This window comes from Mytilus galloprovincialis, chromosome 1 (assembly GCF_965363235.1).
Source record: "Mytilus galloprovincialis chromosome 1, xbMytGall1.hap1.1, whole genome shotgun sequence".
NCBI classification, from domain to species: domain Eukaryota; kingdom Metazoa; phylum Mollusca; class Bivalvia; order Mytilida; family Mytilidae; genus Mytilus; species Mytilus galloprovincialis.
In genome coordinates, this window is record NC_134838.1 from 60,882,760 (window position 1) to 60,908,046 (window position 25,287).

At 32.2% G+C, this 25,287-nt stretch overlaps 1 long non-coding RNA gene across 1 annotated transcript; it reads right to left on the bottom strand.

Moving 5' to 3' along the window:
* Positions 1-3,491: 3,491 nt before the first annotated feature.
* On the bottom strand, positions 3,492-21,308 carry LOC143083811 (uncharacterized). Its single transcript, XR_012980896.1, has 5 exons — positions 20,987-21,308; positions 19,649-19,960; positions 18,557-18,753; positions 7,350-7,459; positions 3,492-4,856 (listed from the first exon to the last, which is right to left on the bottom strand). It is a non-coding gene; the product is annotated as an uncharacterized LOC143083811 (long non-coding RNA).
* Positions 21,309-25,287: the final 3,979 nt, after the last annotated feature.

The following is a 25,287-nucleotide window of genomic DNA, read 5'->3' on the forward strand; positions in this document are numbered from 1 at the left end:
TCATACTTTAAAAATTAAAATACTTTTGACAAAATTTGTATCGTTAGTGAAAAACAATAAATATGGGAAAATAAATGAAACCTTATCTCGCATAGACCACTGGTAATTTAGATTTGCTATTAAATTTGAGTTGCATAACAATGTTGTAAGTTCAAGACAATATAAATGGAGTGAAACCGTTAGAAAAGCTCTAGAATGTATCCAAATTACCCTACTGATGAAGATAATGTATTATGTATCTAAAACATTCAAGTAGCTTCCAGGAACTCCAAACGTTCTTTGATTTTATCTATTGAGTGTGCTTGTAGGTTCAGTTTTGGGGTTTCATGTTGATTAATTCTTTATTACTACCAAAACGATAAAACTAAAGGAAAACAAACTTCAATCATCACAAATCAATATACATCCTGCACTTTGCATTTACTGAAGTCGTTGCTGGATTATATATCTATAACTGAAATAGAAAACATCGGATGCACCAAACATTTAAAATTTGAGACACTCGAAGAAAACACAGAACAGGAGAAGCCGATTGTAATCTTTTTTTTTTATATCTTAAAGTCTTCAATTTGTCGATTGATGAATTTACAAGAGTTTTTTTTAACTGACCAATGAGTCGGGGACATTAGTACATGTATACACATAAGGAGATATGGTATAACGACACAACAAGAAAAAGGGCAATAGGTATCAATATGACATTCAGCAAGGGGTAAACCAAATCGTATAGTCAGCTACTAGAAGATGATCAATTAGAAATACTTGAAAAAAGATTAACTGACTGAATACTATACCAATAGATAAAAACCAATATGACAGACAGCGACCAACCAGTTGTCATTGTTATTTCATTTTTTGAATGCTGGATTTCGATTATATTTTGCTTTAATACATTTATACTTTATCTGGTGGACAATAGTCAAGCATTGTTTTAACTAAACAGAAGTGTGTGTCAATCCAGCGCTTGATCATGAAATTGATATAGTATCAAAAAGTAAAATAATAAAAACTACCTAATTCTGAGAAAAAAAAATCAAAACGAAAATGAATTATAACAAAAGCTCAAACGTAACAAACGAATGCATATAACAATTGTCATTTTCCTGGCTTGGTACAGGAATTCTCGTCAGTAGAGAATGGTAGGTTAAACCTGTGTTTATAGCTAGCTGAGAGACATTCTTAGATGACATTGTAACATTGAACTGTTAAGGCTGTTGATATTTCTCTATTGCCTCCATTCAAGAATCTAAACAATAAATGGTACTAATATCGTAATGTGTACGCTATGTACATCGACTACTAGTTAGACTTTTCCTTTTTCGCCAGAGAAACGCGAAATTATGATAAAAACATACCTTCTTTATGTATGTTTTATGCAATGAAAAATATTACCCGTAAATAGTTTAATAAATGTTGAAATTTTACTGGACACTAAGGTGGACCCTAAATATTGAACACAACACACTTAGTACTTAAACGCCACCTAAGACTCTGTTAATCATTTCGGTAATCATCTCATCATTTAGGGTGTGGAGATATAACTCGGCAAGAAAGTATATACTAGTATTCGACATAATTTTCTCACTATGGATGCAAAATGTTGTACAAGCTTTCTTATAAAAAAATACTTGTGTTAGAACAAATGCATTGTTTTTTTTTAGTTTATGTAGCAATTGTATAGACGTATAAGTTATAATTACCGACCAATTAAGTTAGTTTTAGTGTTTTATAATGCAGAAGCTTGGAAATTATTCATGCGATTAGAATATTTTCACGCCACTGCTTTTTTCAAGCAATTGCTACGTCTAAATTGCACTGCGAATGTCTTGCGTCGTACATTTTTCTGAGTGTTTTTTTGTATTGGTCTGTGCAATATATAATTATTTGAAATACTTCTTTGCCGAAAGATCTGCTCAAACGTCTAGCTATACAAATCATCAGAAATAATGGCTGAGATGGACCGGTGAACTATATTATTAACTGTAAAAGTTCGATTGAGCCAAATAATATATTTGTCGCTGAAACTAATTGCATGGAGCTAAAACTCTGTATTCTTATTTATACAGGAAATCCAGAAATATGTCGGTTGACGACGTCTTACATGCTTGTTATAAATATATTACATTGAATATTTGCATTAATCGTTTACGCAAAAAATATATATTGGCCAATTCTGCAGTAATAACATGAACCATTTTCTATTGTTCTTCTCAAAATTGACTACACATAAACTCATAATAGATATATTAACTGCATGTCTATTCATTGGAATTTGTTTTTAGCCGGTAACTTCTGTTATTGGATGCCATGGATTACTTAAGTTAAGTCATGTAATATTTATGGTGAACGCGGGTTAACGCGAGTTAGTCTCTTTTTTTAATTGATACAAGATAATACATTTGTTTGCTTATTTTCAAGAAATTAAAACCATTTAATTCGATGTTGAAGTGACTAGCCAGTAGGTTTACCTCTAAATACGAACACGAACAAAAAGACTGTATTAAATCCTATTAAAAGGCTCGTTGACGTTTTTAAAAAATAAAAAAAAAAACCAACCAAAACACACGAATAAGTAGCACCCACTTCATTCAAAATAATCAAGCGATAAAATTTTCAAGATGACATAACAAAACAAATACCGAACTCCGAGGAAACTTCAAAACGGAAAGTACATTATCAAAAGGCAAAATCTAATGGTCAAACATATCAAACGAATAAATAACAATTATCATGGATCTGGAACAGGAATATATTTGGTGGATTAAACCTGGTTTTAGAGCTAGATTAACATCTCACTTGTATGACGGTCGCATTAAATTTCATTATATTGACACCGAATTTGAAAAAAAAACTAACAAACGCAATAGGTAAAAATATCAAAATATATGTAACAGCAGTTACTGCAATAGAAAGAGTAATTGGCACAGCCAATTGCAGAAAAAAAACCAAGAAGCCTGTTGGATACAAAAAAAAAAAGAAACCAAAAAAACAATGATAAAACTTAAGAGCTTAATTAAGCTATGTATTTAAACTGTTGTTTCAATGTTGCAATTTATTCCAATGAAGAAGGCTATAATGACCGAAATGTATGAACAATTGTGATATTGTTTCTTTATTATATATATATATATATATATATATAAAAGTCTATAAAAACGACCAACCAGCAAATTTACTATGTACCGGATCGTCTAGAATAGGCGATACTATGCAGATAAGGAAAAACTATATCAGTCTAAAGATTTGCACAACGGTACTGATATAAGATGTTATAATACGAAAATGTTGTTATTAAATCGTAACAACATTTACGAAAATGTTGTTATTAAATAATAACAACATTTTCGTATTATAACATCTTATATCAGTACCGTTGTGCAAATCTTTATCATTATTTATACGTATACAGTAATTTGAAGATATAATAAATTGAAAAAAATAATTAATTAATAACTATCCACAGTAAACGAGGGTGTTAATAAACAAAATAATAAGTAGAACATTAATCCTTTGTAATATAAAGAAAGTCAAAAACATTTGTACAATACTACAACATGTATAGTTAGTCCCTAGAAGAACATGTTTTTCATACACCAAAACTACAACTAAATCATCTTGACAAAGTGGAAAGGGATTTATACAAGTTAAAATAACTTGTTTCCCAATCCACTGTAAATAAATATGTTTAAACTAGTATTGACACTAATAAATTAACTCAGACTCACTGACATCAACCAAATAAACTGTCCCTGTTTATATATTGGGGAAATGTTTACATAAATGCATATTTCCTCAAGAATATAATTATGTTCCTTTGAAGTGCATTCAATAAAAAAAATTAAACACCTGCATATTCTCCATTCCACGCACACTCTTTGATTTGTATCGATTATTCATTTCCACCTTTTCTCAATTGCAAAAAGATGAGCACTTATATTCTTTTTTTGAATTATAAGGAATTTTTCTTTTTTATCATCAGCATTCTTATGTATGGTATTTTTCCAGTAAATCCAATATCTTCTGATAAAAATATGTTTAGCACTATCAATGGCAAAATTTTGATATTTACATCAACACATATTGAATATATACTGTACTAGAATACACATATGACCTATTACATTTGTGTGTCCTTACTTGTGACCAGGGATTGCTATAACAAGTTACTCTCTTTTTATATATGATTAACCATTAATCGGTGTAAAATAAGTCCGAGCTGAACAAATACTATCCATATGTAATGTAGTCTCTCTCATAACAGGGGTACTGTATGATTTTTGTTATTTATTAAAAAATGGTATAAGTGTGGACTAGTTAGTTAATTACTGGAACGCATTTGAAGGTGGTACCTTAAACGTAATTGCAATTTTACGTAGTATCATAGTGTTTACATTACGAACATTGATATTGATACATGTCAAAGATATGGTAAATTGTCCTTGGACAGTTTCACACTACCCTCCTTGTGACTAAATATGCTAAATAAGTGATGCATTCTGGTACCAAACACTATGTATCAACTTATATTTCATCATTGCGTCTCTTTGTTCCATTATTGATTAAGAATTTCTGTTAAGGTCTATTTATTTTGCTGAAGTGAATTCAACTGAACCGTTTGCAATACACATAAGCATAAAAATACTATAATGATTACATATAACACTAAGTAGAAGCAAACAAAAAATATAACTTTTCGAAATACTTTCTAGTTATTCAGGCTTTTTGTCTTTGAATAGTTCTGCTGGGTTTCCATAGATTCCTGGGAAAAAGTATAACTTTTTTCTCAGGTTCGATTTCACCTCAGCAACAGTCATATCATTCGACCAAGTACATCCTTTCCCAACCAATCTGTTCACCTTGAACGAAAATACATGTCATTCGTATACTTCTGTTATGCAGACATTATAAACAAAGTATCACCCGTATTCATTAAAATTAAAACTTATAAAACTGTTTCATATTGTGTTAATTTGATCATCAAATAAATGAATTGAGATGATGAGATTAAAACAATATTTGGACCAGTAAAAGGTAAAATCACAAAAACACTAAACGCCGAGAAAATTCAAAACACTTTAATCCTAAGCTTTCAATGTGTGTCTTGTTTAGAAAAGTGGCCTTCATATCAACTTGATCAATTACACAGTCACGCAAAAACATTCTGTTAATTAGTAAAACTAAAAATAGATCGAAATGAAAACAGAACTTCCATTTAATGTTTTTATTCCTCTCCTAAAATAGCAAATGACGAGAACAACAGTCTATAGGAGCTTGCTAAAAAACTGTTTCATAATGTTACTGTGCGAAAACATTCTTGGAGTATCAACTTCAATTACTTTTCACTAATCATATTCCTCTTCGAAACATCTGCATATATGTGCAGCTTGACGAGGGAAAGTAATAGAAAACATACAATTAACATGCAGCAAAGATAAATAATATTCTTAAATTAATTAGTTACTAATCATATTCAAACGATCCATTTAAACATTGAATGTGAAGAAATGGAAAAGACCGCAGAAACATGCATTGTCCTAAAATCTCTAGACTATTTCTAAAATTGTATAGAAGATAGTTAAAAGATATCTATTTTATAAACCGATATTAATATTTAAATTTTTTCCCTTGTACAGTCAGCATTTTTGTTTATCACCGAAAAGACAATAAGTATACATCGAATGTTAATGTGACTACAGCAAACCGTTTTTATTACTCGAAAACTTTGATTTAGAAGAAACACGGACATAGCTAGATAATACAATTAATTATCTAATTACTACCGCAATTTGATATCAATAAGTATAATTGTAATTTTCATTGTTATTAAAAGATGTTATATTGGTATTACACATCTAATCTTGAATTCTATTCTAATTTAATCCTATTTTGGGGAAATTTTCAGAATTTCAAATGTGACGTCACTTTGTGCGTTTATTGCTTTGGCTATCTCGGCTGTGAATTTTTATGTGCTGGTTTTATTCTGTAGTTAGTCACCACTTCGGTTTTATCGTGTATATCTATTATACAGTCATTTAAAAAAAAAGAAATACTGTTTGCAAAAGTATGAATTATTTTAAATAATAAGGATGTTTTTATTCCAGACAGAAAACCCTAGCCGTATTGGGCACAGCTTTTTTGGAACTTTTGGTCATCCATGCTCTTCAACTTTGTTTTTTTTGGCTATCGAACTTCTGACTATCACTGGTTAGTCTTGTGTGGACGAAACACGCGTCTGGCGTATAAGATTTTGAACCTGGTAACCTTTGTTAGCTACTCTGTCCTTTATGTTCTCCCATTTATTTATATTGTAGTCCTGTCATATATTTCGGTCATTTTAATGTTATATTTAACATTGCCATAAAAGTAGGTTTAACATTGCTATAAAAGTAGGAGATTTGGAATGCATCAAAACCAGGTTCCACCCACAATTTTTTTTCTTAAAATGTCCTGTACTAAGTCCGAAAATGGCCATTGAAATATTATAGTTCGTTTTTGTGTGTGTAACATGTTAGTATTGTGTTTCCATTGTGTCGTAGTTCTCCTCTTATATTTGGTGTATATACCTCAGTTTAAGTTTGTAAACCGGATTTGTTTTTTTTTCTCAATCAATTTATGAATTTTGAACAGCGGTATACTACTGTTTCCTTTATTTATTCTGCAGTTGTAATAAATGTGTGTTGCCTAAGCTTTAGTTTCCAGTATAGTGTCAATGTATATGTGTTCCGCCTAACAGAGTTCAACTCGACACTTTGTTAAAAACAATGTCGTAATATTTTTCCATGTTGGAGCAATTATTATTTACCATTCATTCCGTTAGGAACATGTAATGACTGTAATATATATTTCAGTGGAAATAATATTCGAGTATATACTTTTCATTTTGAACTTAAATTATGAAGGAACTTTTATTTTGTGACACCGTGAATTCAATTTCTTTTGTTCGGGGAAAACGAATAATCATTAGTTTTCACATTCAAGTTTTATTATTGAGTCTTTGTTTGTCATATCTATTGTTAATTAAGGGAACACACCAAACTACTACCACTCGATAGAGCTTAAAACATTAGTGTTAATGGCAAGTATTTTCTGATTTTGAAATAAATTGTAGGATTTGAAGGATCACTCTGTAGGATCTTCTCGAAGAAATGAATTTCACAAAAAAATAATGTTTTTCTGTTGATTTTCTACAACTGTCATTGCAGTTTTCATGGTTTTGTTGTATTGATTTCAAATATTTCCTAGTGTATTAAGCATTTCCAATTAAACATGTTAATTCTCAACTTATATAGCAACTAAGACTCTTTCACATAGCAGAAGTTTTAATTATACGAAATGTATATAAAACATACCCTGATAAGTAAATGGTGTAATTCCTCTTCATGCGCATGGTATTTAAAAGTCCATACAATGGCATTCATAAACCAAGAACCAACAGTACCATGCAGCCAAGCTTTAGTACCTAAATAATAATAAAGATATATCATAATTACATGTAAGAAAATATGCATTTTTACGTATTGCAAGAAAATGTTGATAAATGGCTAGATTAAACATGGAGATACAAAAACGACTTACTAGTACCGGAAAAAGAGGCAACGCTCAATTTTGACCGTGATCAGAAGCCATTTTTATTTCGTATTTAGTTTAAACCTACATGCAGCTACTTTAAATATATGAGATCATATTTCTTTTTTAAGTTGTCTTTCAAAATGATGTTAACAAAAACAGGAAAAAGCTGACAAAAAATCTTTGGACTCTTTTTTTAGTTCAGTAATGGACATAGTTAATATATGTATTAAACATTTTAAAGAACATTTTACTATTAACAACAACCACAATAAACTTATTTCTCGTATCATACATAAACTAAAAGAACTAGCCAAGGAATTCGTTTTCGCCGATAAAGCTGCTAATAATATTATTATTGTTTTACGTAAATTTTACATTGAGCTGGGAACAGTATGTTAAAATATATGTTCCTGCATTGAGGTTCTGAAAAAAAAAATCACCAAATTCACCAACATTCCAACTGACTCGATTTTCAGAAGACGACATCTGTAACAAACATAAACTTTAAGCTACCGCTTTACAAGCAGAACAGAATACAATGAAATTAAAGTCCCAACTATGTATTGGCTTCCGAAGCTACACAAAACACCTTACATATTAGATTTATTTCGTCTTCAAGCCATTGTTCCACTACTAAATTGTCTATTCTTCTTTCCAGTACACTTTGTACAATCAAAAACCTGATAATAAATTGTCTAAATAAGGCCTTTGAAAATAGTGGAATTTATTACTTTTGGAGTGTCAAAAACTCGTTGGAAGTACTTGATAAATTACATGCTTATATTGGTGATTTTGAGTCTGTTCAAAGTTTTGATTTCTCTACCCTATATACCCCATTGCCTCACATTCTACTTAAGAAAAAAATCACACACCTTATCAAATGGGCATTTAAAAAGACAGAATGTAAAGATATATGTTCAAACTCTTTTAGGTAATTTTTTAGTAGCAATAAACAAAAGAACTATGTCAATTGGACATGCTTTGATACTATATCTGCCCTTGCATTTTTACAAGATACCATTTTTGTTCGCTTTGGAGATTCCGTATATCGTCAGGTTATCGGAATTCCAATGGGAACTAACTGTGCACCATTGATTGCGGACCTGTTTTTTGTATTGCTATGAGTTACAAAAGAGGAACGAAAGATACCAGAGGGACAGTGAAACTCACAAATCGAAAACAAACCGACAACGCCATGGCCAAAAATGAAAAAAAGACAAACAGACAATAAAAGCACACATGACACAACATAGAACACTTAAGAATAAGCAACAGGAACCCCCCAAAAAAACTAGGGGTGATCTCAGGTGCTCCGGAAGGGTAAGCAGATCCTGTTCCACATGTGGCACCCGTCGTGATGCTTATGTGATAACAAATCCGATAAATAGTCTTATTCTGTTCGGTAGGTCACAATCATGTAAGAAAGGGGATTCTAGTTACGACGTAAGGAACATATCCGATATCATTTGTGAAACGGTTATTCCATAACGGTCAACCAACTCGTGATGGCGTCCGTAAAATTTATGAAGGGATGATTTCAACTTCACCATTTGGAACTCTTGGTTTAATAGCTTCCTTGTGAGCAGCAACCCTCATCAAGAAAATCATGATAGCAAATGCAAACACGGGAATATAGTATCAATTGGGAGATATATACCCCGTATATAGGTGCTGCTGGAATGTTGCTACTTAGAAATGGAGATTTCACAATTGGAAAGCTGAAATCATCTCTTTTGTCGCAAAGTTTTGTTTTCAACCGACCCTCATTATCAATTTCTAGATGTAAGTCAAGATATGAGGTCGACTTAACTGTATCTGTAGTATTCTTTATTTCTATTTCGACGGGAGGATGGGTTCAACATAGTCACCAAAAATGACAAAAATCAGCAAAGACACATCGAAACAACATTTGATACAAACATTGAATAATACTTTTAGATATTTCGATGATTTACAAACCTGATCGTGCATTTTTCATTGTTATCAATGCAAAATAATTATCTGAGAAACCTCGGACGATCTCATGTCACAAAGGATTTCTATTGTCTACTTATTGTACCTCGAACTTATTTACCCGATGTAGGGCTTTAAGTTGAGGTTCAATTTACTTAAAGTTAATCGGGCATGACAAATTAGATACGCCCTCTTAAAATCAGGGGGTCCGAAATAGGATCGGGAAAAAACACCCAGCAAAATACCTTAATTTACGATTTAAGAATTTGTTTGAATCAAAGTGCTTTTGGTTGCTTTAAATATCCGATCAATAATCAGGCGGTATTTTGTGGAAATAATAACCTGTCCCGAACCGGGAGATGTTGGGTGCAATAGGAATTTATTTATATAAAAAAAAGGCCATATCTCATTTACTTATAGTGGCCGTTATTGATTGTAAATATTCATGCCGTTTTAATTTGTTTATGGCCTTCGTCTATCATGGAGAAAAAGAGGAAAGGGGGGCTAATAGCTTAACTTACGAGTTCAATCATTAGGGTTCAAATTTAACTATTACGGCATTCGTTTTACCTCTAGCGAACGCTCTGCCTTATTTTAAAAAGTGTAAGCAATTGCTTCAGATTGATCAGCTTTGCATCTATAGTCGAGAATATGCATGACATATTTGCCACTGGACACAAAGGAGCAATAAATTAATCAGCTTCATTTAGTGATGTATAATTATATGTCTTCAGTTGATTATAGTCTCAAAACAGTTTTCCAATTTTTATATATTTTATTATTATTTACATTTGAATAATAATCAAGGATTACATTGTATAATTTCCAACAAAACTAATAGGGGAGGGGACTAGAACAGAAAAACAATCTTCATTGAGTGGCAATAACTCATATATTGAAGCGTACAATGACGGCTGCCTCGTCTAGGTGACAACATTTGATGTTTAAAGTTTATTTGTATCTCAAGACTTGTACATGTATAATAGTTGTCACAAAAGCAAAACAAAATATAAAAAAGGTTGACAACAATTTATAAAAAGATTCAACTTATTTTGGGCGTTTCATTTTTTTTATATTGTCTTGCTGATCGGTTTTGTTATATATTTTTTTCATCTACTATTGTTCTAGCAAAAGTAACAAAAAATGTTGTTAAAATCAGGCATGCGACTTATTTGAAAAGATTTAGCTGACCTTTCTTATTGTTTACACATTTCAATCATTCAACTCGTGGTTAGATCGTCTTTCCCTCTAATGTTTTTTTTAGGTATAGATAGCGTGAAATTCTCACTGCACCAGGCATCGGATATATTCTGATCGGACAAAGCTGTGTATTTATATATCAAATAAGCCAAACGAACGCTCCCATTTAACAAGGGTATACAGTTACTATGGGACGGGAGAGCTCCAGAGATGTCAATATTTCTATAACGAAGCGAATCATTTTGTTTTGAATAAAAGGATATAAAGGTATACATTAATGTGACAGCAATCCAAAGACGCAGATAAATAAAAATATATTATTTTTATAGAAAGATCATGCGTATATAATACAGAATAATAAGCTCAAAACCGACCCATGACTAAATAATAGTTATACGGAGTTAATTCAATAATATTTTCCGTCAAATATATATATTCGAAAAGGCACATTTTGATTTAATGTTATTTACCGTCAAAGATAATCACAAGTGTTTGGTTGAAAATTTTTACCTGCCATATTTTAATTTTGATCTGTAAAAATTTAAGAAGTTGTAGTATAAACCAGTAAAAGAAAAACACTTCACTGTATAATATAATGGTAAAATAAATGATGATAATGGATGACGACCAGCGGCGAATCAAATTAATATTCAGGACGATAACATGTAAATATAGTAAGAGTATTAATCCCGTTTTTTTACTAGACTGACAAGCTGAGTCTGTTTTTTTTTATCGTGTAAGTTCACAAGATATTAGTTCGCAGGAAGAAAATTCACCCGACCCGGACACATTTCCGACTCTGAGCCGGCCAGTCTGTGCTCTTACTCCAAGATGCCACGTGTTTAGCGTTGAAATAGAATACCAATTTAATAAACGTCTTTGTTTGACCCGTTTGGGACTCGAACAAATGACCTCCCGCTCTCGAGGCTAACACCCCCACACGAGACCAACCAGGAGACAGTAGTGATCGGTAGTACAAAATATCATACCAAAACCAAAAACTAAAATACAATACAAAATACACCTTCACAGAATTCTCACAGTTACAAAAGCGAGCTAAAAGTATCTTACCTAAATTGGATGCATGAAATTATATTGAAACCTACACGTAAACATGGAGCTGCAAATGTTTGCACCTGTCCTAAGTCAGGAATCTGATGTACAGTAGTTGTCGTTTGTTTATGTAATTTATACGTGTTTCTCGTTTTTCGTTTTTTATATAGATTAGAACGTTGGTTTTCCCGTTTGAATGGTTTTATACTAGTAATTTTGGGGCCCTTTATTGTAGCTTTTTGTTCGGTGTGAGCCAAGGCTCCGTGTTGAAGGCCGTACATTGACCTATAATGGTTTACTTTTATATATTATTATCTGGATGGAGAGTTGTCTCATTGGCACCCACACCACATCTTCCTATATTTTATGGATCAACGCTCTCGGCAAATTAAAAACTCTTGCACTTATTATTTGAGTGGTCCGAATATTGCAAGCGGTTTCAAGTCTAAATTTCTGCCGCTATTCAATATACCCTCATTTTCCAGTGGTATTTTTAAGTTTCACGTCTAACCTCACTGTCGACCTTCAATTGTACGACCTACCTATTGCATTTAAAATTTATGTGTTATAGTCATGAACATGCATGAAATATATGCTACTGGACGTAAAGCAAACAACAATCAATCAACTTAATTGATTTCTCTGTACTAGTATTTAGCACACAAAGACAAGATCTTGTAAAATGCTATAATTTACAATTTCCATTTATATTTTTATGTTGTTGTTTATTGTTTTTTGTTTGTTTGTTGTTTTTGTTGTTGTTGTTTTTTTTTTGGGGGGGGGGGGGGGGGTCTCTTCAGTTTATCACATAACTGACTGCTTAAAAAAAGGTTTTAAATATTTTTTCACTATGGTTCTTATCTACTGTTTCGATACGATTTATAACATATGATTTTTTTTTGTCAGGCAAGGATAAAACTAAGAAAGATAAAGGTTTTTTCAGGTATTTGTGCTTCATTTAGACTTGAAAAGGGAATAACGGACGACGATATTAAAGAGTTTGTTTTCATATAATGCATTGAACTTGCGAATATATCTCACCTCACACGTTTTGATCGGGCCAGTGAAACCTAGTTTAATACGGTTTTATTCATTGAAGTTTGCATACATAGTTTTTATTTAAAAAAAAAACACAAATAAAGTAAGATCTATTAATTAGAATGAAATTCAAAACAGTGTGGTTGTGGCCATTGATTGACACATTAAATTCATCCATTGACTGGGACAATTTACGTCAACGTTTGTCTGTAACGACCACTGTTCACGACGTACCTACGATAGACATTTAAACTGTGGGGTCACCAAAGGTTTCTTAACGCCTTTAATTATAAAATAATTCGAAAAATTAATCAAGAATAACCTTTATGTTTTGATTTATATAATTGATATATATCAAAACATCGTGTTATTTCTGATTAATTTTTCGAATTACTTTATTAAGGTGTTGAGAACCTTTGGTGAACCCCATAGTTTAAGTGTCTTTAAAAAGTACATAGTGAGCAGTGGTCGTTACATACAAACGTTCACTTAAATTGTCCCAAGTAATGGATGAATTAAATGTGTCAATCAATGGCCACAGCCACACTGTTTTGAATTTCATTCTAATTGGACTGAATAAGCAAAACTGATTATTTTGCTTTTTAACGTAATGTAGGAAAATAACTAAATTACCAAATCAGAAACAAAAGGAACATTTACCGGATGAATATTGTGAAGGACCTTACAGGGGCGGATCCCGGATTTTTAAAAGGGCGGGCGAAGTTTTAAAAAATTTGCCGAGCGTAGCGAGGCGAAAAGTTTTTTGGACTTTTTTTTAGCCTAAAAAAACACTAAATAATTGTAAAATGCACCTTTTAAACGGTTACTGACGTGGGCCACGTATTTTTTTTTTTTTATAGTTGCTGTAAAGTGTAAGGGTAGGACATTTTTGATGCTTTATTCTCCCTATTAACTGTCTATCATAAAATGATAGTATGGATACAAAGCTATGTACTGATATATTTGATGTGAGACTTGTCAGTGAAAAATAGACCGGGAAAATTCTCGTTTGTTGTATGTTAAGTGAGCATAACTTCGTTAGATTTCTTGTAATAAACAAGATATACGCCGGGCTATTCAAAGAAATTTACAATACAACCGACACGAGTTAAAACAGACGAACACGCAATTTTATTCAAATGATTGGTTGTTATGTTTCACCAAATAAAATGAAGGGAAGTGAGGGTTTTTAAATCAACAAAAGGCTACGAATGAGTCTGAAATGACAACGAATTTATGAACGACGGTCGATAAATGGAGACATAAAGGCTACACCCAGCAGGCAGGTTGCAGTCTGGTCTTGAGGGAAAAAACAATATATCAGTTCGGCGAAACAGCAGAACTGCTCCACCCTTCCAAAAAAAAAATACGCCCGTTTTTTATTCATAATGTTTATTTAATGTTAAATGATTCTGTTGGAAATTTTCGTTTCTTATAGCAAAAAAGTGGATAGGAGTATTGTTTTCAATCAAGATACGGCCAGCATTTTTGTTCAAGGCAAACAACAGAGTCAGATTTTGTTCACTCATATATCTCAGACTTCCCCCTCAAATCAAATGGTTCCGGTACCTTAGACTTAAAATATATCTAGAGCTTATACTGAGTGGGGATCATTATTCAGCTACATGTATGTTATTTTAGACCACGTGAAAACTTCGACTCATCCGAAATTTCGAGTCAACCGAGTAAGATACAACGAGAGTTAATTAACTTATGTTCTTTAGAATAGGATGGGGTGTTTGGGTGTTAAACATGCTCAATCCCGTGTCGCTTTGAAGGTGTCATGATTGTCAGTCTCAGCATGGCAGTATTATATTGGCAGGAACTACAACGATTAATTAGCATTTATTTATAACCCGGGTAGCCCTATAGAAAAGATATGGAAACTGTCTAGTACACTGTTGTTAATTTCTTTTGTGACTATCTGCGATGCAGCGGTCATAAATTGACCAGAGATACTTCTTATCAATCACTTGGTTTTAATCGAGACAGCTTAACAATATTACCTGTCGGAAAATACCTTTACTTATTTCAATCGCGTCGGTAAACCTTTATTCGTGAACAACTTATTTAAACAAATCGACTGATGCATAAAAAATGAAAATCGGCCCAGAATTATTTATTCTACAACGATTTGAAATAGTGAGTGACATTATTTTCTTAGTTTGTGGGTGAAGTTTAAATCGCGATTAAGGTGTGTTCCGGTTACCGCCGGTTAACAATAAATATATTTGATAAATATTAAAACTGTGAAGTTTAGAGTAATATATATGGTTAAGTTACTGGATAATCCTGGAAAGTAGAAATTTCCAGTTTACAATACGAAAATTAATCGAGCAAGTACCAATCAACAAAATACAGCAGAGATCTAACACGTTATATAGCTATTTATATAATACATTTCTGTCCCCTAAAATATGTTATCACTATCCGACCAAATGAAACCGTCCAAATGATACCGGTAAATATTATTAAACAGTCGCACAAGAATTTGTATAATGTCACTATACAAATCCTTGAGTCGCAGTACTAAAAAGAATTCAACACATCGGGGTTCAGCTGAACATTCGTATATACCAACCAATGATCTTACCCTGGATTTAGAGCGAAGCTTAACAATTCCTACATTGATCTAAAATCTCTTTGATCTTTTGATTTGATCAGAACGATACTTTACAATCGTCTTAAATATGCAGGAAATGCGTGCCACTCAGTGGAGTAAACAGTAGTTATTATATAATCACAACTTGCGAAATATATTACATATAGTCCAATATACCGAAAAATAAATCAATAAAAATGGGGCATTTATTCAATAAATTTGGTACAAATTTCCATCGTCAATGTGTTTTTCTATAGAATTAATGATAACTCGCATTAATCCATCAATCACTCAATCGGTACACGTATGCAGATGTAGGGTAACGGAATCTGCCGAGGTTTGCCGATTGCTGTTTCCTACGAATTTATAACAACTTTCGATTTCTTCGTTTATTTCCGTAATCCCGAAAGCAACCGAGAATGACAATATTGTAGGGCACCACACGCTGGTATGTAAATAACGTGCCATGTTTCAAGCTAATTAACATGTCATTAAATTGTGCGCGGCATCGCAGATGAAACGTTTGAAGTCGGGTCGTAGTAGTTCCTGTTAATATAATACTTCCATGGTCTCAGCGTAAGCAATGTGTTACTGTATTTTGAATTTCAAAATGACTGAGTGACGTTTTTTCGACGCACTCATTAACTCCACCATAGCGAATCACATGACTTTGACATGATAAGTAAATACCAGCGAAAAATATCTAATAAGTAAAGAATTGTCGTATAAAAATTAAAGACACGGGAAATGGCAAAGTTTACGAAGTCTAGTCTGATTAATCATTTTACAAAAAAAAGTCCGAGCAAAAGGGGGGGGGGATACGCCCTCTACGCCCCCTCTGGAACCGCCACTGCCTTATGCATTTAGGTCTGTCCGATTAGATGTTCTGAAACAAGCTGTTTAAAAAGCTAATTGTTGGAAGAGTTTACTTACTGTTTTAAAAGGTCTGATCTGTAGGAATCTATTTCATGATTACTGACAGATCAAACACATCAAGTATATATAGCATGAAGTTGTGGGGCATACTATGATTCATTGGTCAGTTATAAATGAGGTCTGTATGGGGTTTTGATTGCGTGATTTATTAAATAAGAAATCATTATTTTGAAAAGTTGGCAAAAAAGGTATAAATTTACCCCCTAATTTTATAAAACTATCAGTTGGTGTTATTTAGAAGCTATTTTTTTTTTATCATAAATAAATAATTATATGATGTAATGCCATTAAATCCGTCCGTTTTCATTTCAATTTTGTAACTGTTAATTGTATATATCCGTCTGAGCACTGTTTAACTATCATTCAAGTTGAACATATTTAGACTCGTCCAGTTCAGGGGAATTAGGTTTCTGCAAGTGCTTTTTATGTACTTTTCTTATATTTTTGCCGGTTTGTAAGTCAGTAAAAGTTCAATGATTAAGTTAATATTGACATTAAAAGACCTCCTCACAAAAAGGGCTGTTCAAATCGCCTCGCCCTTCGGGCTCGGGGATATGAACACCCCTTTTTTGTTCGGAGGTCTTTTAATATCAATATTAACTTATCATTGAACTTTTACTATTACATATTGGCACTCAATAATGACAACTTCAGTATGTATTCTAAAGAAATTTATCCTGTTGAACTTACTTAAAATAAAGCTTATACTAACAAATGACCACTGCCCTTTCCTCGATCTTGATATCTATATCATTAACGGAAAGCTTAATACTAGAATTTATGATAAAAGAGATAATTTTTCATTTCCTATCGTTAATCATCCATTTGTAGATGGTGACGTTCCCTTGTCACCATCTTACGGTGTTTATATATTTCAACTTGCACGATTCGCTCGTGTATGTAACACGGTTTTAGATTTTAACAAGAGAAATTTGTGTATTACTGGGAAAATATTACACCAGGGTTTTCGATATCACAAACTAGTCTAAACATTTACTAAATTGTATCATCGGTAAAAGGACATCATTTGTAAATATAGCTCAACATGCAGACTTCTTATACGTTCAGATATTTCACATCCAATCTTGTATGGTAATATTCTTTATAAAGCACAAAAATGTGCGTATTCACATCAGAAGCTAACAAAACCTTTAAATAGACTTATTAAGAAGTGATATAGTTACGATACTGTTGTCAAGTCATTAAAGATTACATATTTTGGCTTTAATAATGATTCACTTATAGGGTCTTTTCATCGGAACTAAACACATTTATTTAAAAACAAGTTGTTAGCATGACACGGATTATGTTCTACTCATATATGTTATGACGGTATGATACTAAACCCCTAACGAGAGGGATTGTGTCTGATGTTCATATGATGAAGACATAATCTTTCAGTCAGTTTAATTATAGTCAGGAGCTGACATGTCAGTTAACCTAGTAGTCTGTTGTTATTTATGTATCATTGTCATATGTTTATTTTCTTTTGTTACATTTTCTGACATCAGACTCGTACTTCTCTTGAACTGAATTTTATTGTGCGTATCGTTATGCGTCTACATTGGCTAGAGGTATAGGAGAAGGGTTGAGATCTCATAAACATGTTTAACCCCGCCGCATTTTTGCGCCTGTCCCAAGTCAGGAGCTTGTTTAGTATGGCGTTCATTATCACTGAACTAGTATATATATTTGTTTAGGGGCCAGCGGAAGGACGCCTCCAGGTGCGGAAATCTCTCGCTGCAATGAAGACATATTGGTGACCTTTTGTTGTTGTCTGTTCTAAGGTCGGGTTGTTGTCTCTTTGACACATTCCCCATTTCCATTCTCAATTTTATAAAAACAGTAAAGTATGCTGCTGAACTTGAAAATTGAATAATAAGATTATACAAAAAGCTATGTTGTTTATGTAATCAAATGTGAAGTCTGATATGAAGAGCATTAAACACGGCCATCTCGCATTAGCAGATCTATCCACATATTTAAGGGTGACTAGCCTAAGAACCAGTCAAAAGCAGACCTCTGCAATTGTTTGGTCTGGAGCATATTTGTCATAGTCCTGAAAAAGCCGATCTAGGTCTTGTCTACCACAAATGAAGATTCAAAAAAAAAAAATTTGTCTACATAAAACTTATGAAGTTATAAGCTTCATATCAGTCAACAAGTCTCCTTCGTGCATTTACTGATGTTAAAAATACGTTTTACCTTCTGGTGTAGCATAAGCAATCAGGAAATCCGACGACGGATGATCAAGGAATGTAGGTTTTGGTGCTTTATTCTCCACGGTTTTTTTTGGTAAGGCACAGGTTTTTGTTGGTAAGGTTCGGAATCTCTTTCATCATATGATTCTTGGGTAGTCGTTGCACGGCTTTCCTTTTCTTTGACGTCCTTTGAAGCGTCTTCTTTAAAAATAATTCCAAGGTTTTATTTTATTTTTTTTTATTATATTTATTATATGTTATGAGTATATCAGTTGCAAATTAAATTAAGGTATCAAAACGATATTAATGAAAACGGCACAAAATTTGAAATTAATATTGACCAAAAGGAATTAATGGAAATTACTGAACACAAACCAAACCCAAAAATTCTATTATGAAATCAGATCCTTTGGAAAGAGAAACCAAATTCATATTCCACTTAGGTCATCCATTGTGTTGCATACGCAAGTAGGAGAACTTACCCATATTTGTTAATGTTAACCATCAAGAGACTAAGAAGGGATAGGAGCTGTTACAAGAGAACTTGAAATCGACAACTAACATACGTATATTTAAAATCGGTAAACCAAGTTATGATGATCCGTAAAACAAAAAAAATTTATAATCAGTTGTTCTTTCTATGATATATATCAATTGGAATTTTTATCAGAACAACGTGGAAGAGTCGTGAAACTTAAAAAAAATATACAAGTATGGACTTCCAGTCAGATGGTTGCCTTAAGCTTGGTAGCAGAAGTTTGATTTAAACAGCAACATAATTTGTATGTGTCCAATTTGTCACAACATCATCCTTTTTTCTGAATTTCGATTTACAGGTATTTGATAATATTGAAGCAGTAATTGACTTGCAACGTAAACAGATATCAATTACCAATTTCAAACTGTAGATATACTAGTATAATAGGAACAGGATAGTATGACCTGAACATTTACCTAAAAAAGTATCATCGGAAAATACAAATGTCGACAAAGTACTGGCTACTCTGCGGATGTTAACAACGAATACTTATAATCTGAAGACAGCAATAACGACCCAGACCTTAAACAAGATATAATTATTCATAATCATACATACCGTGTTTAACATCTAGTTCTAGTTCAGATGGGTTACTTTTAAATATGGATTCGTATTTCACAATACATCGATAATTTCCTATATCACCAATGTCAACATTCTTTATGGTGAGATTTCTTGTTATCCCCACCTGTTGTAAGCAATATTTCTTAGGATCAGTTTTTTCTGTGATTATATCTTTAACGTTTCCTGTGTCCTTTTCCCAAAATACTGCTGATATTGGTTTATTCGTTTTGACATTGCATTTGATTTCCACCTGTCCACCCGGTTTGACAAAGTGCATATTATTTTTGTCCATGAATGCTATCTCACCTGAAGTTAGATAAAATATAATGAAACTGTTAAATCATTGTTTTCAATATAATCTCTGAAAAGCATGTGTCGCTTAAAAGTGACCACTATTCAACTTTATAGCATCAAATATAAATAATGGCTTACATTTCGTTTTTGATTGTGTTGTGTTTTGCTGATAAATTGTAATGTAACAAGTTTCAATCTTCGTTAATTTTGTTTTCAGCATGAAAAAAAAACCCAACACTTTATGTTTTAGGAAAAAAGGATCCTGTTAGAATCCTCTCTAAATTTTATTTATGTTTTTGAAAGACAGCAGGTGTCAATATTAAAAATGTTAAATAGATGGTTAACCTAGAGACTAGAGCTTCCGTTATTCTTTACTGTGGTGTTTCAATGCATGTCACTGACCATTAATTATTTATGTGATTTTAGTTTTGTTACATGTATTCATATGTTAGAATTATCAATTGCTAAAAGTCATTATTTTGTTATTTTGAAACTGTTGAGTGAATAATTCTAAAAAAGAAAATAAGAAATCATAACTGAGTGTTTTCTTTCTGTTGTCGTGAACATTGCCTGTAAATCATAGTAATGAATCGGTAAAAAAAAGCAAAATGAGGATGTTAAATTTGATGTTTGCTTATTGTGCTTCTTTGTAATATATATTTGTTTTTATAGTGATTAAGATGCAAACACAATGTTGAATGTTGTTGCCCTAATTTTGACATTTTTACCTTACTGTGTCTCTTTGTTTTGTTTACGCACCGTTGTTAATATAATGGAATTTGACGCGACTTTCATACAAGTGAGAAGTTAAGCTCGCTAAAAAAATCAGGTTCAATCTACCATTTACTACATAAGAAAATGCCGGTATCAAGTCAGGAACATTAGAGTTGTTATCTAATCGTTTGATGTGTTTTAGATTTTGATATTGTCATTTGATCAGGGAATTTCCATTTCTAATTCTCCCCGGAGTTAAGTATTTTTGTGATTCTACTTTTTTTCTATTAATTGAATGTATGCTCTATAGCTGCTGACACTTACCATCTTGTAAATCCACTTCGAGTTCAGTAAGATTACTTTGATCCTTTGATCCGTCGTAATATTCGATAACACACCTGTACTTTCCGTGATCACTGGCTCTTACTCCGTTAATGGTCAGGCTATGCATTCTGGTTGCACCATCTGTATGACTATCTAAATGATATTTTTCTGAGATTTTTGTATCTCTGAAAGTACGACAATCTCCATTTTTGCATTCATCATCCTTTTCCAAAAACACTTCTTTTATTTGTTTGCTAGTTCTGACAGTACATTCCATTATTAACTCAGTAGTTCCAGGCTTTACGGAGTAAACAGTTCTTTTTATGGAAGCTGTTTCACCTATATTTTATAAAGATAAAATGATTTTTCATTTCCTTTACACTTATAAATATGTATAGAATATTGACCGTTGAGCACAAATACAATTATACAGATATTGCGGAAATAAGACATGTGCACGCTATATTGAGATAAAACTATGTTTTCCATTTTTAAACATATTTTAAGTCTGTTTGAGGTGACGAGAGATCCAAAATTGTGATTTTAATTCCGTTAGCGTGTTTAGAATAAGCTATTAAAATGATTTTCGACGGATATAGTGGACGGACTTGTAATAACCAGACTCTCAAGGCAACAGCCGAGGCATATGATCCAATTGTCTTTATCGTATCTTAGTCCTTTTTTCACGAAGTTTACATAACAAAAAGATATTTCTCACCGAGTAAAAACCACACAGTTGTAACATTTATAATTAAAACTGTATCGTTTGCCAAATAACATGAAATATTCCGACACGAATGAAAATAAATAAACAATGTCAAAATGTTCCATTTTCAGGCTTTAATCAAAACTATATTTCGGTAAGTTGATGCAAGCATACAATATGTATTGTGTCTTCTACTTTAAGAGGAAATAATCTTTACCGACTATATCTAATTAACTTGTAAACACGTTAACTGTGAGATATGAACGTCAAATAGTTCTAGCTGAGTAATTGTTCAAATTTCAAACTTGACTATTCTATATATCAATAGCAAATTAACTTACTGTGGGTAAGCATTCGTTAGCTGTCACTATTCTATATATAAATAACTGTTGATTATATTAATAATTTCGAATTTTCATTAAAGGGAGAGCTCTAATTATGTTAATAAGTTCTTTTGATGAATATTTTGTATGCAAGAGTGACCTCCCTTGTACTAATTCAAAATTGTTTCAATTCGAAAAAGTCTATTGAATCTATGCGTGTATTGTCTCCCTTGAAGAGGTTCTAATAGTAATTACAAAATTCATAAATTCAATATACTTAGTTTTGATTATTGATTTGTCAAAGATATTCATGTACATGTATATTCCTGATTTTGAAACGTTTTAAGGATGTACTTAGGTGATCTAAAGTAAAATTAAAATAAATCAAGAATTTAAAATCGATACTTTAAGCTGGAAGAGTATTAGTTAAATCTGTTTGTCCTTTTCATTTTTAGCCATGGCTTTGTCAGTTTATTTTCGATTTATGAGTTTGACTGTCCCTCTGGTATCTTTCGTCCCTCTTTTAAGGATCAAAATAAGCTAAACATATTGATATGTCATGGAGCTCCTTTTTGAGATATTTGATTTATAAAATATGGCGGAAAAGGCTAACTCGAACTTTTACCTTATATTTGCATTTGTATTATTTGGGTCTAAAATCAACAGAAAGAAAATCAAGAACCTGCATGAATTTTGTCGAATGACCTTTAATGAGCTATTAAGTCGTATGTTTAAAGAAAAATAGGTGTTATGGGGCAATTTGTTTTACATCTTATGGTATGAAAAATCACTGAGGAGTCCGAACATTTAACAATTATTCCAAAACCTCACCTGAGTACATCCATAAATCATAATATACCAATATAAATAACCTTTCATAATATTTGTAAAATGTTATTTAGTTTCATTCGTGTGGAAAGCTCTGAGTTCTACTGTTCAAGCGCCTCCAAGGCATTCACAGGTATCTTAACCCCCTTATAAGGAATATACTTGGTGTATTGAGGTAACTTACTGTGAGAATGTAGACAGTACAAATGCCTCAAAATTGAACGACACATTTTATTGATATATCATATATTTCTGTTTAGGAGTGGCGGTAAATTAATCAAGTGATTAACGCATGTTTTATTTCACATATTATGTAGATTCCGGACGTTTCAATTAGTTAATTAAACTTTTTCTTAATAGTTGTTAAATGATTTGTTTTATTTATTTGATCTTCAAGACTCAGTAATTTAATTTGCTGTTTTCATTCTATTATCACGTTTTACCCGCTGCACTTGCAATGTCCGATGGCCGATTCTTACGATCGAACTCGTAGTTCATACTAGAAAACTTTGGTGAATTGATTTACGGCAAAAAGTCATTGGCAGTCCATTTATGACAATTTTGGTAAGAAGTCAGAAAGTTCACATACAAATGTTTTATAATAAAGATTTAGTTGTTAATTCAAATCTATACAAGATAATAAACATTTGTATTAATTTGGAGTGAAATTAATATGACTTTGAATATTTTCAAACAGTAGTTATACAGACATAATTCTAACACAATTGATAAGTTTTGAAAGATAGAAACACACACAATTACCAGTTCAAACATATGCAACGCACGGACCAAAACATAACCAACTATAAAAAAGTGAATGGAACGAAAAATAATATACATTTATTTCCCATATCTTATAGAAATATGAAGATTTGTTCACCCAAGAAAAATCATTTTTCACGAGGGCATCCCCTGAGGGAAATATGACTTTTTGAGGATGAACAAATCTTCATATATCACGAAGCCAAGGGAAATGAATGTTTATTCCAATGCCTAAACTTTTTTTTACTTCGGAATATAAAATTTACATACATTTGTGTACTTGTTTTCTTATCCGTTTTGTTTTATAACTTAACATACAAATAAAGTTAATTGTTTATTTATTCTTTTCTGATTGTTTTAAAAGATTTGAAATAATTTTTAAAACAAACCCTTTCAAAATGTTTTATTCAAACATTAACCGCAGGTAACGTCGCACAATGTATCCCTAAGTTCAGAGGGGAATATGATACTCAGGGGGGGGGGGGGTGAAGTTTTGTTCGACGTCACGTGTGATAATTTCAACCAATAAAATGTTGATTTCCCTATCAAAATCAATATGCAGTGGAATAATATCAGATTATTACATGGCATTTTTCATATGGCATGTATTATCAGCCCTAGGTTCAATATCAGCCCATGAGGCGCAAGGCTCGAGGGCTGATATTGACCGAGGACTGATAATACATGCGATATGAAAAATGGCATGTTATGATCATTTTATCATATGCTTCAACAATGGAGAAAAATCAGAGATTCATATATTGATCCTTTTACGTGGTTCCCAAATAGACGTCCAAAGAGTGAAAAGTTCACGGATGTCGGACCACAAATTTAGTACATTCGATATGAAATCTTTTTTATCATATGCCTCAACAGAGAAGATAAACATTTTAATATGAACGAAACGACAAAAAATAATTCAAAGTATATATAATGACACTGTTTGGAAAAGTCAACCTTTAAAAGTAACTTTCTAAATTATGTTTAAAACTTTAAAAAAATGCATTTATTTAATCATTTGATTTTTTTTTCTCATTGGTTTACAAAATATATATTTTCCAGTATCCAAATACTTGTTTTGTACACTACTTTGTGATGTTTTTCAGTGAAAACGTAGCGTTGAAGTGTATTTTCCGGAATTTGCCGAGTATCACCAGAATGCCGTGTGATTACGTTACAGAATGGCATGTGATAACACTCGAAGCATGTGATAAACTTTTCATATGATCCCGCTAATCACCAGTTTGAAAAATATGGAATTTACGTTAATTTAATGCTTTTATCATACAGTGAAATCATATGTTATTTAGTCTAAGTATATGATAGTATCAGATTATTACACGCCATTTTACATATCGCATGTGTTATCAGCCCTAGGTTTAATATCGGCCAAAGAGCCACATGGTTCGAGTTTATCATATACTTAGGGGCAAATAACATATATGTTTTACAGTATGATAATAGCATTACATTTACGTGAACTCCATAGTTTTCCGAAATGGTATTAAACGGGCAGATATGAAATATTTATCACACGCTTCAACTATTATCACATGCCTTTTTGTAGCGTTATCGCACGGCATTCCGGTGATACTCGGCAAATTCCGGCAAATTCCGGCAAATTCACCTGAATGCTACGTTTTTTACTGAAAATCATTACACTATACAAGTAGGGTACATTA